Source organism: Tamandua tetradactyla, chromosome 13 (assembly GCF_023851605.1).
Source record: "Tamandua tetradactyla isolate mTamTet1 chromosome 13, mTamTet1.pri, whole genome shotgun sequence".
NCBI classification, from domain to species: domain Eukaryota; kingdom Metazoa; phylum Chordata; class Mammalia; order Pilosa; family Myrmecophagidae; genus Tamandua; species Tamandua tetradactyla.
The window spans coordinates 48,387,945-48,401,422 of record NC_135339.1 but is presented as its reverse complement, the minus strand read 5'-3'; the positions used below and the strand labels follow the sequence as shown (position 1 = coordinate 48,401,422).

The following is a 13,478-nucleotide window of genomic DNA, read 5'->3' as shown; positions in this document are numbered from 1 at the left end:
CTGAGCCTCTGCGTGGGCTGTTTTCCTCACCAGGATTTGACCTTCTCCCTATTCTTCACCATAGGGACCCCCACTCATTCATCAGAACTCAGCAGGAAATCACCTTCATGCTGAAGCTTCCATGAAGACACTTCCCCCATCCCCTCTTCTGTTCTCTTGAAGTGCAGTTCTTGGGGCTGTGGACATTTATCACACTGTTTTTCGGCTCCTAATTTTGTTCCTTCCAGTAAACTCTGAGCTGCTTTGAGCCAGGGACACAATGTTGGTCATCTTTTTAATCCCCTAATATCTGGACCCTAGTGAGTACTTGAAATAAGTCACAACAATATTGATTAACATTTAATCCCTACAATAACCCCAAAGGGAGGTTGTCTTAGAGGTAGGCATTGCTAGCGTTCCCCAAGATTTCTGGTTGTCTCCTTGAAGTTAGTTTTGGTCATAGGACTTGCTTTGGCCATGAAATTCAAGCAGATCTGGTATGTGGCACTTCTATGTACAATCATCTAAGAATTGTTACTCTTTCCTCCTGTAATGGTGGGCCCTAGATTTAGCTTTGTGATGATCAGGGAACATTATAAGCTGGTGAAGTCACAGATACCCTCTGTTGACTCATATTGGCATATAGTACATGTGAGAAATAAATCTTTGTTTAAATCACTAATATTTTGTTTTTGTTACTGAGGCATAACTTAGCCTCTCCTGAGTAATACCGAGGGGTTCTACTATTATCCTATTTTCATAAATGAGTTCAGGTCATCCAGCTGATTGGTGGCAGAATTGGAGATCCCAACTCGCTAAATAGGATAATAAAGTTTAGGAAAAGGGAAAGAAGCCACTTTTCTTTGACCCTGGACATTCCAACTATGCTTTCTTCCAGTTTCCAGCCATGGTCAGGAATTGGTAAAGAAGTTACTCCTTCAGAGACTAAGAGAATTCTCTTCAACCTTCTTTCCTTATCTTCTGATAGCCCCTTCCCTAATCCTACCTTAACTTCCTACCTGGAAGGTCTTTAAAGTATTTATCCTTTACTAAAAACAAGGAAGAATATTTTACTGGCATGTTCACTTTCCAGTTGGATTTTTTAAGTCCTTAAAATCGTCCTTTTTTAGTTTCTGCCAAGCAAAAATAGTCTTTTATCAAATGCCAAATACATATGGTTTTGTTTGCTACAGTGTCCTTAAAGAAAGTTTCAACTGAAAGTAAACTTTTTTTTTTTTGCTCGTGGTATCAATGAGTTGATAAAGCATTGAAGTTAGGGGAGATGAGAAGTGTTCAAATTCAAGCTAAAGATATCATCAATGCTTGTCTAAGTGAGCCGAAGGAGCCTTCCCAGGAGGACTTTGAAAGGGCAGGGTTTTCTAGGCATCACACTAATATTAGCTAGTGTTTAAGAGCAGAGTTTCAAAGACAAGTTAATTCAAATCCAAACTCTGCCCTTTAGTTGCTCTATGACTATGGTCAAATTATTTAACCTCTCAGAGGCTTAGTTTTATCACCTGAAAAATGGGTAAACAGTATCTACCTGCATACTATTGTTGTAAGGGTTAAATGAGATCATGTAAAAAAAGCCCTTGGTAGGTCACTAGAAGCTAATAAGCACTTGAAGAGTACATTAAGTCAACATAACTAACACCTGCCCATTTGCACAACTTGGGTTGAAAGAAAATCAGAAGAATACTACAAGAAAGTGGCTACAGGACTTAAAAAAAAAAAAAGAACTCAAGTTCGCTTTTGTCCACATTTCCTGTTCTTTTGGGAAATTTGTTGGTCAGGAAATCATGAGGGGGATTGGCTACAAGCAGGGGTTATGTGCTGTAAACTTGGGAGTTCAGGATTAGGGCCTTTTAGATATTTAGTGCATGTTTGTAGGCAGTGATTAAATGATTTGGTGTGTTCCAGACCACACCTTAACTCCTAGTCAGAAGGTACTAATGTGTGAAGGTATTTGCTACTATTCCCATGGTGTTTAGAATTTGAAAATGATTAAAGCACACAAGATGAATGTGCAGGGAAATGGGGGATCCAGAATGCTCTTTAACTTGGAGAAGTTTAGCTCACAAATCTAAACTTTCTTTCCCCTGGGGAAGGGTTCCCTAGGATTCTGGGGAAGGGAGGATCCTGCCTTTTCCCACATGCAGACATCACAAGGGTGAACACAGCACCTAATACTCCCAAGGAAAGACTACATCTGCAGAAGATGATCTAACAGTTCCTATTTATGGCCTAATGACCAGGTGTTAAGCCTTGAATTTATTCCTAACCACCACCTTATCTCACTTTGGCATTGTGACTTTTATCACTTTCCCAGTACCTCAGTTCATTGACAAAAGAGAAGAATGAATATTTGCAATCATCAGATAATCACTGCACTTTGCTTGGAGATTCGCAGCATAGGAAACAGCCATGATTTAAATGCATACCAGGACTCTACAGTTTATATGCATTTTTGCATGTATTTCCCACTACAGAGCTAGGAGGAAAGCATTATTATTTCTTCTTTTTACAGCTATGGAAAATGAGACTTAGAAAAATTACTTTTCCCAAAGGTATCAGAGTGAGTGAGAAGTAGAGATGGGATTCAAATCTGACTTTAAAGACTGTGTTTCTACCACAATTCAAATTAGCTGTTACTTACTGGGACCTAGAAGGCATGGTCCTTAATGTTTATCTTCAGTGTCCAAAGTTCTTTGATAACTTATGTCTGAAAGAATCTTTTACAAGAATTAGCATCACTCTCATAGTCAGCAGTATATATAAACTGCTTTTATGTCCAATCAAGGGTAAAAGTAATAAGATCTTACATCCCCAAACTCCTTTCAAACAAAAAGAACTATTGATATATCTATTGCTGCATTTTATTCTCCTAGAAATCCTATGATTCAATAGAACTTTGGAAATGGGAGCCCATGAGGTTAAAGGACATGCCTTGTTAATTATAAAATGTCCCGACTCTTCTCAATCCAGTGAAATATACTTGTGGGGAGGGGGGCAGGGGGCAGGGATAAGGACCGTATGTCTGTGTCTAGTGATCCATTTCTTTTACTGGGTTTTTGAGGTAAAAAAAAAATAATGAGTGTTTGTTGTAACCCATCAAACAGTCCAGATCTGTTTTTGAGGTTAATTGCCTTCCCCTTCCTTCTTTCAATCCCACCCTCCCAAAGTCATCCACAGTAATAGATTGGTGCATTTCCCCTGCAGACTATGAAAATCCTTGGTTTGAAAGATTATAGCATAAACCAAGTCATCTAGTGACAGAAACTTCCTCCAGGAAGTTGGGAAGTATGATTTTATTTTTTTTAGCTCAGATATCCATTTCAGATTCCCTCACTGGCATAGAATCTATTTCTGCTTCCCTCATTCACCTCCTTCCTGAATCTCCTTCCTTACAATAGGCCTCTTGGCCCAAACACTAACAAACTGGGCTCCAGGAATTAATTGGCACTGGCTGAGCTTGGTGCGTTTCTAGTTTGTCACCCACTTGACATAACATCTGCCCATCTTAATACTACAGAAAAAATTTGAAGTAAACCTACTCTGTCACCCTAGCCAGCTGCCCATCAAATTCCTTAGAGGGTATTTTGTGATCTCCAGCGGAGGACTTCACAAAAACTTTCCACTGGGAGAGAAGTCTTGCTGCTCTCCCAACAAGGTGAGCACTGTGATGCTTGAATGTAAATGCTGCAGAGTTTTTTCCAGTTATTTCTGCCTGCCAGCCTCCTGACAGTATAAGAGTGTCTCTTGGACTCTGTCCTAAAATTGTTTTACAATCATTCAACTTACACTCACATCACATCAATTTTAACATCATACTGTGATTTGCATTGATACAAGGCCATCAGGATGAGCTCATAACCATGTCAAAATCTCTACTGTGTAAATAAAGAACTGATTTTCATTGTGGGGAATGATGGAAGATGGGAAAAAAAAAAAAAAAAAAAAACCACAGAAGACCAGAAACAATACAAGCTCAGTAGGGAATTTTAGACATCAAACATTTTTTTTTTTAAACACAAAATACCAAAGGTCACTAGTCTCCCACATCAAATACAGATTTTTTTTTTAAAACAAATCCATTTCAGTCTAAATCTTGAAACAAGTCTAAAATATGTGACTTTGCAAAGAAGATTCTAGGATAATTTTAATTTTGTTGTTTATTAAAAAAATGAAGGAAGAACTATTTAGGATGTCAGAGGAGTGAGGGGAGAATGGTGGGTCCGTTTTATGCTTTCTTTCTGCAGACTTCAACCTATCCACAGCAGCTAACATTTGAACAATTGAAACTGAAGTGCAAAATTCTAGATTCATACTCATTTATGGACCTAAGACGCCACCAAAGGGGTAAAGTAAACACCAAAATGTGGCTTTGAGCCTGTCTTTAAAGAGCTAGAAGCCCCCTCTGTGCTCAATCAAGGCTTAGTAGAACACCCCACCCTTTCCCCAAGATGCAACTTCTGCATTTATCTTGGCAACAGCCCAACAAAGGGGGTGAGATTTGGCCAAAGGTGGGTGGGATCAGCAAGAAAATGTCCCTCCGCCCATCTCATCCTGTCTGAAGAAGGCATATTGAAACAGAAGGTTTTCAGGCTGAGTTCCCGCCGACCTTAACTGGAATAACTTGCTCTCTTTCACATCTGCAGCTGTGTCCTCCTCAGGGAGTTGTCCAACTAAATGTGATTTTAAACATCTGTCAGCTAAATCAGAGATCCAAATTTAGCACTCGGGAACATTATGTGGATTTGTGATGCTCACTGGAGGACACGGATGCATAAACCAAGCTCACATGAGACAGCCGGGTGGTACTCTGGTTGGTAATTTCATCTATGACACATTTAATTTGACTGCACATTTATGAATGTTTAGTAAAGGGGAAGAGTGGCCATTTCCTCACAAACAGCTTTCTGAATTGCTACAAGATCAATAGTGAGAAGGGAAAGTCTCCTCTGGGAACACGGATTATATTTCTATCCAGTCACTTGCCTGGGGTTTAAAAAAATTCCCCCCTAAACTGGTTTTATCTGACCTTCCTGAAATTTTATTCCCACTCTGAGTTGCTTTTCTGGTCTACAACTTGGCTCCGCCATACCTTCCTGGAGGAAGAGAAGTTCTGCACACAGTCATGATTTCTGTTTGCCGTGTCTGAAGACATCAAGCATGGGAGAATCATCACATGGTGCCTTTCCTTCCATTCGCCACAGTCACACAGGCAACCCAACAGGACTGGATTGACATTCCCGAAATCCTTCCCGAAAATGATGAAGCAAGGTCTTTCCTGCTCAAAGACTCTCTTTGCTGAAGCAAACGCCTGGATTCTACCAATTCCTGAGATCCTGTTCCCTTGAAGGGATCCTCCCCTCTATTTATCTCAGATCAGGGTTCAAATCCCAGTTCCACAATTCATTCAGATGTATTATCCTGGGAAAATTACAAAACATCCCTGAGCTAGCTCATTAGGTAGTTGTAGGGATTAAATGAGCCAGTATGCATCAAGTATCTGGCACACAGCAAACAGTCAGTGTAGTCAATATTATCACCATTCCTATAATTAGTTTGGACTCTTGTTTGCAAATGATTAAAAACAAACCCAAGCTGGCTTAAGCTAAAAATACAGATGTTTCATAGAACCCAGGAACAGGAATATAGCTGCACCTCAGGGAGGTGCTGTCACCTCTGCCCTTCTCTATACATGGGCTTCATTCTCTCTCTCTCTCTCCCTCAGCTTCCTTTCTTTTCTGATCCATATCATTGTTGGAGATCTTTCACCTTCCAACTACTAAGCTGACATGTTGCCGGTTCAATTACCCCACCACCACCAAAAAAAAAATAGAAAGACCAACACAAGTCTTTTTCCTGGCCCTGTTTCCATATTGCAAGAGGAAGGACTTGGATTGACTCACCTTGGGATCTGGAGCTACTCCTCTCCAATCAGCCTTGGCAGGAGGCTAAGCATAAGTGGGGGCAAGGTTCCCAGTTAGAGAATGGCCACTGGGCTTCACATTATTGGCAGAGAGAGGAGGGCAGCTGAATGGGTGGGGAATAAGTCATCATGAGATGGGCAGAGTTGCAAAAGGTACTTTCAAACGATTATGATGATGAAAATGGGACATGTACAGATGTGAAGAAATATCTGAAATGCCCTATGTTTAAAAAAAAAGGAACCACACTTTTTAAATATATTATGCTTATAACTCTACCCACTTTTACAGGTAAATATTTATAGGGAACACAAAGAGAATGCTTTTTTATGTTATAGTGATGATTTTTTAATGCCCTTCGATTTAATAACAAAATTGTGTTTAATTTGGAAAGTTCCTACAAAGATTAATAACCCCTGAGCCTTTACCACCTAACACCTTAGCAAGGATTAGTTGAGGACTGGCTGAGAGCCAGGCCCCAGGGGGCATACCCAGGCCAGGAAGAAGGGAGGGAAGAAGGGAGGGAGCAGAAAAGTGCCAAGGGCTCTGGACACAAGTTTCTTGTTCTTCACAGCTGTATGGATATGAAGGCTCTTGCTTCCTGGAAAGGCAGGAACCTGGCTCAGAATTCTGAAACCGCCATAGCATTTTCACAGAACTCAGGAACTCAGTGAATTCCAGGCCAGAGACTCGGCAGCTACTAGAAATAAAAGGGCATCAAGAATATTGGGAAAGGGCCTGGCATGGTTTTCAGGGTAAGACTGGTGCCAACTTGCAAAGGCCCTACAGTGCCACTGCAGTGCCATCCTTTAGTGACATTACTATAGAACAAACACTCCCCTTGCCCACCCTGAAGGCTCTGAGCCCATCTGGCACTTTATGCTGGGTTCCACCCCTGCATACAGTGAGGATAACGCCGGGAAAAGTCCTTTCATTTAGTCTTTGGCATCTTGCTTCTTCTAGCCTGAGTATCAATGTGTTGCTGCTTCTAATGTTTCCCTCAGGGGTTGGGTAGGACAGATGGTTACTGTCATGTTAAAGCCAAAGACTTATGAAGCAACTTTGTAGCACTGTGAGAGCTTAACTCCTACCCCAGAGACAGACCCCTGAGACTCTTGCCTGGACAGGGACCCACGCTCTGAAATGCAGTGGGTAAATCACATCCACACACAGCCCAGTCGGTGGAACAGAAACAGTGTTTATGAAATTGCTCAAGTTGGCTGCCCTGAGAGACATTGCCCAAATGTTCCCTTCAACACTTTTATCTTCAGCAAAGCTATGTATGGCCAAATTTTGAGAAAAATTCACCTCAGCCCAAGGGCTTTAAGCAAGTGTTCTAGGAGCAAGCATTTAGAAGATGCTGAGTTTGGGTGCCAGAGCCACTGCCTTTCTGCTTCCATGACTACTGCCTTAATTGAAACCCTTCATATCACTAGCTTGTGCTATTTCAGGGGCGTTTCAGTAGTCTTCAGACCTCTATGTCCTACAGAGTGTAGCTTACAAAGATATCTATATGACAAATTTACAGAATAATCATTGAATAAGGTGGTCAGTTAATTGAGCACCTACTATGTGATCAGTAATGTGTTTGGAGCTGGATATAAAATGATGACTAAGAGTCAGTCCTGGCCCAAGGTGTCTACAGTCCAGTAAAGAATGACCAGCTAATGACAATACAAGGTGATAAGTGCTCACTGGATTAAGGGCAGAGCACTTGGCACATCAAGAGAAACTTAACAGGATCTTAAGAGGTCATAGAAAGTTTTCTAGAACAGAGGACAGTTCTGGAGAGTCCTAAGGGAAGTCAAGGAGTTGGCCAGGTGAAGATGGAACAACATTTCAGTCCCTCAACCTTCCAGCAATGACTCTGGCCTACTTCTACTCATGAAACCTAACTGTGAGCTGAGTTTGCAAATATAGCAAAAGCGTATGTGTTCATGTGGAGGGTTGAAAGTGATGAGAAATTAGACATACAGAAATGAAAACAAAGGCTTTCCCTGTTCCTGGAATTGTTGCAAAACCTGACTTTCTGATTGGCAGCTTAAAGAACCACCAGCTCTTTCTGTCAGAACAAGTTAGGCAGGTCGCTCTGAATAGTTTATCAAATATGTAGGTACCAACTGTGTGCCAGGCGTCTGGGGTGCAGAGATAAAGAAGATAAGTCAGAGGGAGAAGAGCAGAGGAGATGGAAAATAGCATGAGGGTTGAGGAGAAGGGAAAAGTTATCAAGCAGCCTAGGTGACCCAACAGAAGTTTACTGTTTTATGGGTTGATTTTTATCTCATGACTGAGGACTAGAAACTTCCTCTCTGTTGAGGACCAAACAAAAATGGACATACTTGGAAGAAAAGAGATTTTGGTTCAATATAATAAAGTGTTTGTGTGTGAAAGTTGTCTCTAACATGCGTCAAGGTGGGATAAATGCTTTATGGTATAGCACACCAATAGAAGAGGCTTTAGACACACTTAGATTTCTTCCTGACCTGTGCCTGAGATTTGACAAAGCTTAAATGAAATACAGGGTAAGGGATACTTCAAAATAGGCTCAGAGATTAAGTTCATGAGCATTCTACATTATTACACATAGTTAAATCACAAGAAGACATCAAATACCAAAATGTGTCATTCCAGCTTTGTGTGTGGGGCATGTATGCATGCTGGTACATTTGTATGCCTATGTGTGTGAGCGCATATGTGCACTGATGGTGGTAGTGCGTGGCACTTGGTGAATTTCAGATCTCTGTTCATTTTCACACAATTCAAACTCAGAGGATGAGCCCTCTACCAGGTCAGTACATGGCCACCCAATCTGTTCTCTGTTCTTTGGAACTCCAAATTTATAGAATTTTAAGGTTGTAAGGTCCCTAGAAATTAAATGAGAACCTGTTATTAGGATGTTTACCATGGACTTGGCACATGTATAAATGGTAGCAACTGTAAATTAATCGGTTCAAATTCCCCACATTAAAGATAAGGAAATTGAAGAATAAACAGTTTGGATGAATTGCTCAGAGTCACACAGTGGCTCATTCTTTCATGCACAATTCATCACATATGGGACCCCGGCAAATCTGCATACTATAAGTCAGTCCAGTGCTCACCTCATGTGTTTTGGAATCGACATTTTAGGTGTCTAAATAAGAGGTATCCACCCAGAAATCACCTTCCTTAGAAGCTGGGCAACATAGGATGATCTAATTCCTTGACAGTAATCTTCATTTTCCCCACACTAATGGAAAAATCTGGAGGAAAGATAGTTACCTCAAAAGATAAAACTGTCGTGAATTATAGTTTTATAACTGCTGAAACAATTTCGGTGCACAGAATGAAGCAAACTGAACAGAATGAAGCAAGGACAGTTTGCTATATTATACTATTAGACTGTTGTCTATTTTATTGTGCTAATGACATATATAGCAAGCTGATATGTCTGTTTCCCAGATTATATTTTTAGGGTGATAATCTCAAACTACTAACATCTGGATTAAGTGATCTATGCACCCTTCCCAAGCAACTCTAAATCAGAAAATACAAACAAGTGGTTAGAATCAAATCCAGCCTTTGGATGTATTTGGTTTGGCTTGCAGAGTGTTGGCCCACACAAGGAATTTTTAGTTTTGAATTAGTTTACAATATCTAAAAACCAGGAATTTTTTTATATATTTTGAGATTATGGCTTCTCCTAAAAAACCACAGATCTTGAAATACCAAGCACCACATCCTCCCACAGTATAAGTTTGCTAGGGGTATGTACAGAGTGGCCTTTTCAGAGAGGGCAACACTCATCACAGCCCCCTTCCTCCCACTTCTCCCTGTACCTGCCTGATTCTTCATGTACATACCAGGACCTGTGGCATTTGAGCTCATGGGTCAAAATCCTTGCAAAGCTGCATGGAGGCTTCCAACCAATTCCTTCAGGGTGCTGAGTACAAAATGGTTTTGTTGATCAGCCAAAGGGGCCAACCCCACCCATGTCAGAACTATGTGATCCCAATGGGACATCTCTGCCCAGAAATTTGAATCTTGAGTAGCACAAAGAGATAGATAAAAAGATATGTACAGTAGCAGCGGTGGCATTGAGTATCCACAACTATTGGCATTGAGTGTCCAGTAGAAGCCTTTGAACATTACCAGTCTTCATTTTGGCCCTGTCAACTGCTTCATGATCGTTCTCAACTCCTGCTAATTTTCTGAGTCTGCAGTTTTCTGCAGCCTTCCAGCTAATCCTATGAACCAGCCAGTATCTCGCCAACAAATTCTTTTTCTGCTTAAGTTAGAGAGAGTAAGTTTCTGTTGCTTGTAGCCAGGAATCTAGACTAATACAATAAGAACTATGCTCTAAGCCACTATTTATAGAATGTACTTCTTTATGGATCAATTTGTGTTTTTATTATAACAGGAGTTAAATTTAAGAAATGACCCTAGCCTTCTGATTGTATTTTATTTCCCAGAGTTGTTAAAAGGTCTAAATAACAACATAACTCATGAAGAAAATAGTTTGAAAAGTATAAGAGTGATGTAAAATAATCACGTTTCAAGTATCACAAGACTGGACTAACTGAAGAATAAAACTGGCAGACTCCAGAAGAGAACCCAGTCCCCAGAGAGGCAAGACATACCTGGTTTAACAAAATGGCTGCCCAAGAAGTCCATCAGATAAATGCATGAAATCTTACCTGCGGTAACCAAGTCACGGCCTTTTTTGTGTCTAGAGTTTACCCTCATTTAGTAACTTAAGATTCCCTTAAAATAACAGTTGAATATTAAAATAATTCATTATTCACCATAATTCACTATGGTTTACCTTAGTATAACGTATTCAAGATAATTTTATTTTTTTAATAAAAAAGCTTTAAAATGGACAGGGATTGACAGAGAAGATGACATTTCAGACTTTTATCGTCTATGAAAAAATAAAGCATTTTCATAGACTTAAAATTGAATTCAGGGCATTTAGTTTTGGGTAAAGGATGCAAAATTTAAAGTATCTCTAAAATAATCCAGTGTTGGGCAGGCCATCGTGGCTCAGCAGGCAGCATTCTCGCCTGCCATGCCAGAGACCTGGGTTTGATTCCTGGTGCCTGCCCATGCAACAAACAAATAAATAAAATAATAATAATGATGATGATAATACAGTGTTAATAGAAATAGGAATTGGCCACATACTAAGGTCATTTTAGTGAGTTACCATTGTTTAAATGTAAGAAAAGCAGCATCTTGGTCTCAATTAACATTACCTTTAAAAAGATTATCTTAAGAGAACCTTATTTTTTTTAATTAATTTTTAAATTTTTTTAAAATAACAACTCAAACATTCTTAACATATGATCATTCCGTGCTACATACATAATCAGTAATTCACAATATTACCACAGAGTTGCATATTCATCATCATGATCATTTCTTAGAACTTTTGTATCAATTCAGAAAAAGAAAAGAAAACAAAACAAAAATTCATACATACCATATCCCTCCCTTTCATTGATTACTAGCATTTCAATATTTCAATCTACTAAATTTATTGTAACATTCATTCCCCCATTATGTATTTTTAGTCCGTATGTTTCATTCGTCTGTTGATAAGGTAGATAAAAGGAGCATCACACACAAAGTTTTCACAATCGCACAGTCACATTGCAAAAGCTGTATCATTATGCAATCATCTTCAAGAAACATGGCTACTGGAACACAGCTCTACATTTTTAGGCAGTTCCCTCCAGCCTCTCCATTACACTTTAACTGAAAAGGTGATATCTATTTAATGTGTAAGAATAACCTCCAGGATAACCTCTCAACTCTGTTTGGAATCTCTCAGCCATTGACATTCCGTCTCATTTCTCTCTTCCTCCTTTCAGTGGAGAATAGAGAACCTTATTTGAGGACAATGCTTTTTCAGACCCATTCTGAAATTCAAATTCACTTTATAGCAGAATTGTAGATTAAATTTTTAATTTTTTCTTTTTAAAAAAGCTGTCAGATTTCCATTTCTTTGGGAGATAGTTTCACAAGTGTGTTCTTCAATTCCACAGGGCAAGCTTTCTTACTAAGAATTTCATATGCATTAGAGAGATTGTTATTCATTGCTTTCTTGTCTTTTTGAAAAGGCTGTGGCAGACTTAGACTAAAACTGACATCTTTCAAGGCATACAATAACAATATCCCCATAATGATGGTCAGGAAAGTCAAAGTACCAATGACATAATCACGCATATCTTGCCACTCCTTAAAAAGAATAGCCGAACCAGTTAAAACGCATTGTGTGTGGGGCAGGCCAAGAATGCTTGCCTGCCATGCCAGAGGACCCGGGTTCGATCCCCCGTGCCTGCCCATGTAAAAAAAAAAAAAAGAAGAAGAAGAAGAAAAAAAACCTCATTGTGAAGAATACGCAATATTTCAGCATCACAATGGAAGTGTTGACTATGTCCAGCACCCTATTCAGCTCAATAATCTGCGTGCTCACACATACTAACAGGCCGGGCAGCAAAACTCACGCCGCAGCACATGCTCTCCAGCAAACAGTTCTTCACTAGCAATGCCCAGGCTTTGACAGAGGAGGTGGAAAACGCTGCAGTCACAGAGCAGATTACCATACAACACAAGAACATTCGTCCGTGGCAAGGCCCCACCGCGAAGATGGATATCAAGGACACAATGACCACACGATTGCAAAGCTCACAAAACCTGCATCACCGAGCTTGTGAGACATTTCATTTAAGGTCTCCATCTCCTCTTCTGGGGCACGAACGAACTTAAGTGCAGACTCAAATACTTAACAAACACCCAGTTTTCCCACAACACTGAAGTCTTTCACTTAGTATGAAGAAAGAAGGGCACTCGCTAAGACACCGAGTGCCCTCACCCGGGTCACTAAGAGGCCGGAGGCAACGCTTACCGCGAGGTGGGCCGCCTCACCAGCCCCGGCCCCGGCCGGGCCTTCAGATGTGCGAGGCCACTTTGCCCGGCTTTCACGGAGCCTTTTCTGGCAAATGGCCCGAGGCCTTCCCCGCACCTCTCCAAAATGAAACTCCCTCCAATGACAATGCTGACCCTCACAGACAATCCATACGCAAGTCATATTTTCCATGTCCCTGGCACATCTCGTTTTCTACTTAAGAAGTTCCTGTGACTCACACTGATCACCGAACACAGAACCTGCTGGTACTGGAGACAGGACAATGCAGTCTTAAATAGTTTGAACACAGGGCATAGGCGGGAGCTATTGGGCTAATCTCAGACCTGATAATGCTCTGCTCCCATTCCATGTACTAAAGGTCAGTCCCAGCGGTGAGCTGGGTCAGCAGGCCTGCAGCAGGGCTGCCCCTCCTGGCTCCGCCGTGTCTCCGCGGCTCACACCCCGGTGCAGGCTGCCCCACCACCACCACTGCCAGCGCCCCAGCGGCCACTGCTCTCCTAGCTCGAGGACCTCCGGCTGCAGCTGAGCGCGCCGCCTCCTCCCTGGGGGACCCTGCCCGGGACCACCTCCACCCGGCTGCCGCTGCTGCTGGGGGCTTATAGTATTTATTCTGAGAACACTAGGAAAATATTGAAGTGAAAATGAACCCAGAC

General features: G+C 41.0%; 1 pseudogene; it reads right to left on the bottom strand.

Annotated features, from left to right (window-relative positions):
• Positions 1–11,815: 11,815 nt before the first annotated feature.
• LOC143653127 (magnesium transporter NIPA2-like) lies at positions 11,816–13,009 on the bottom strand (annotated as a pseudogene).
• Between the last annotated feature and the right edge of the window lie 469 nt (positions 13,010–13,478).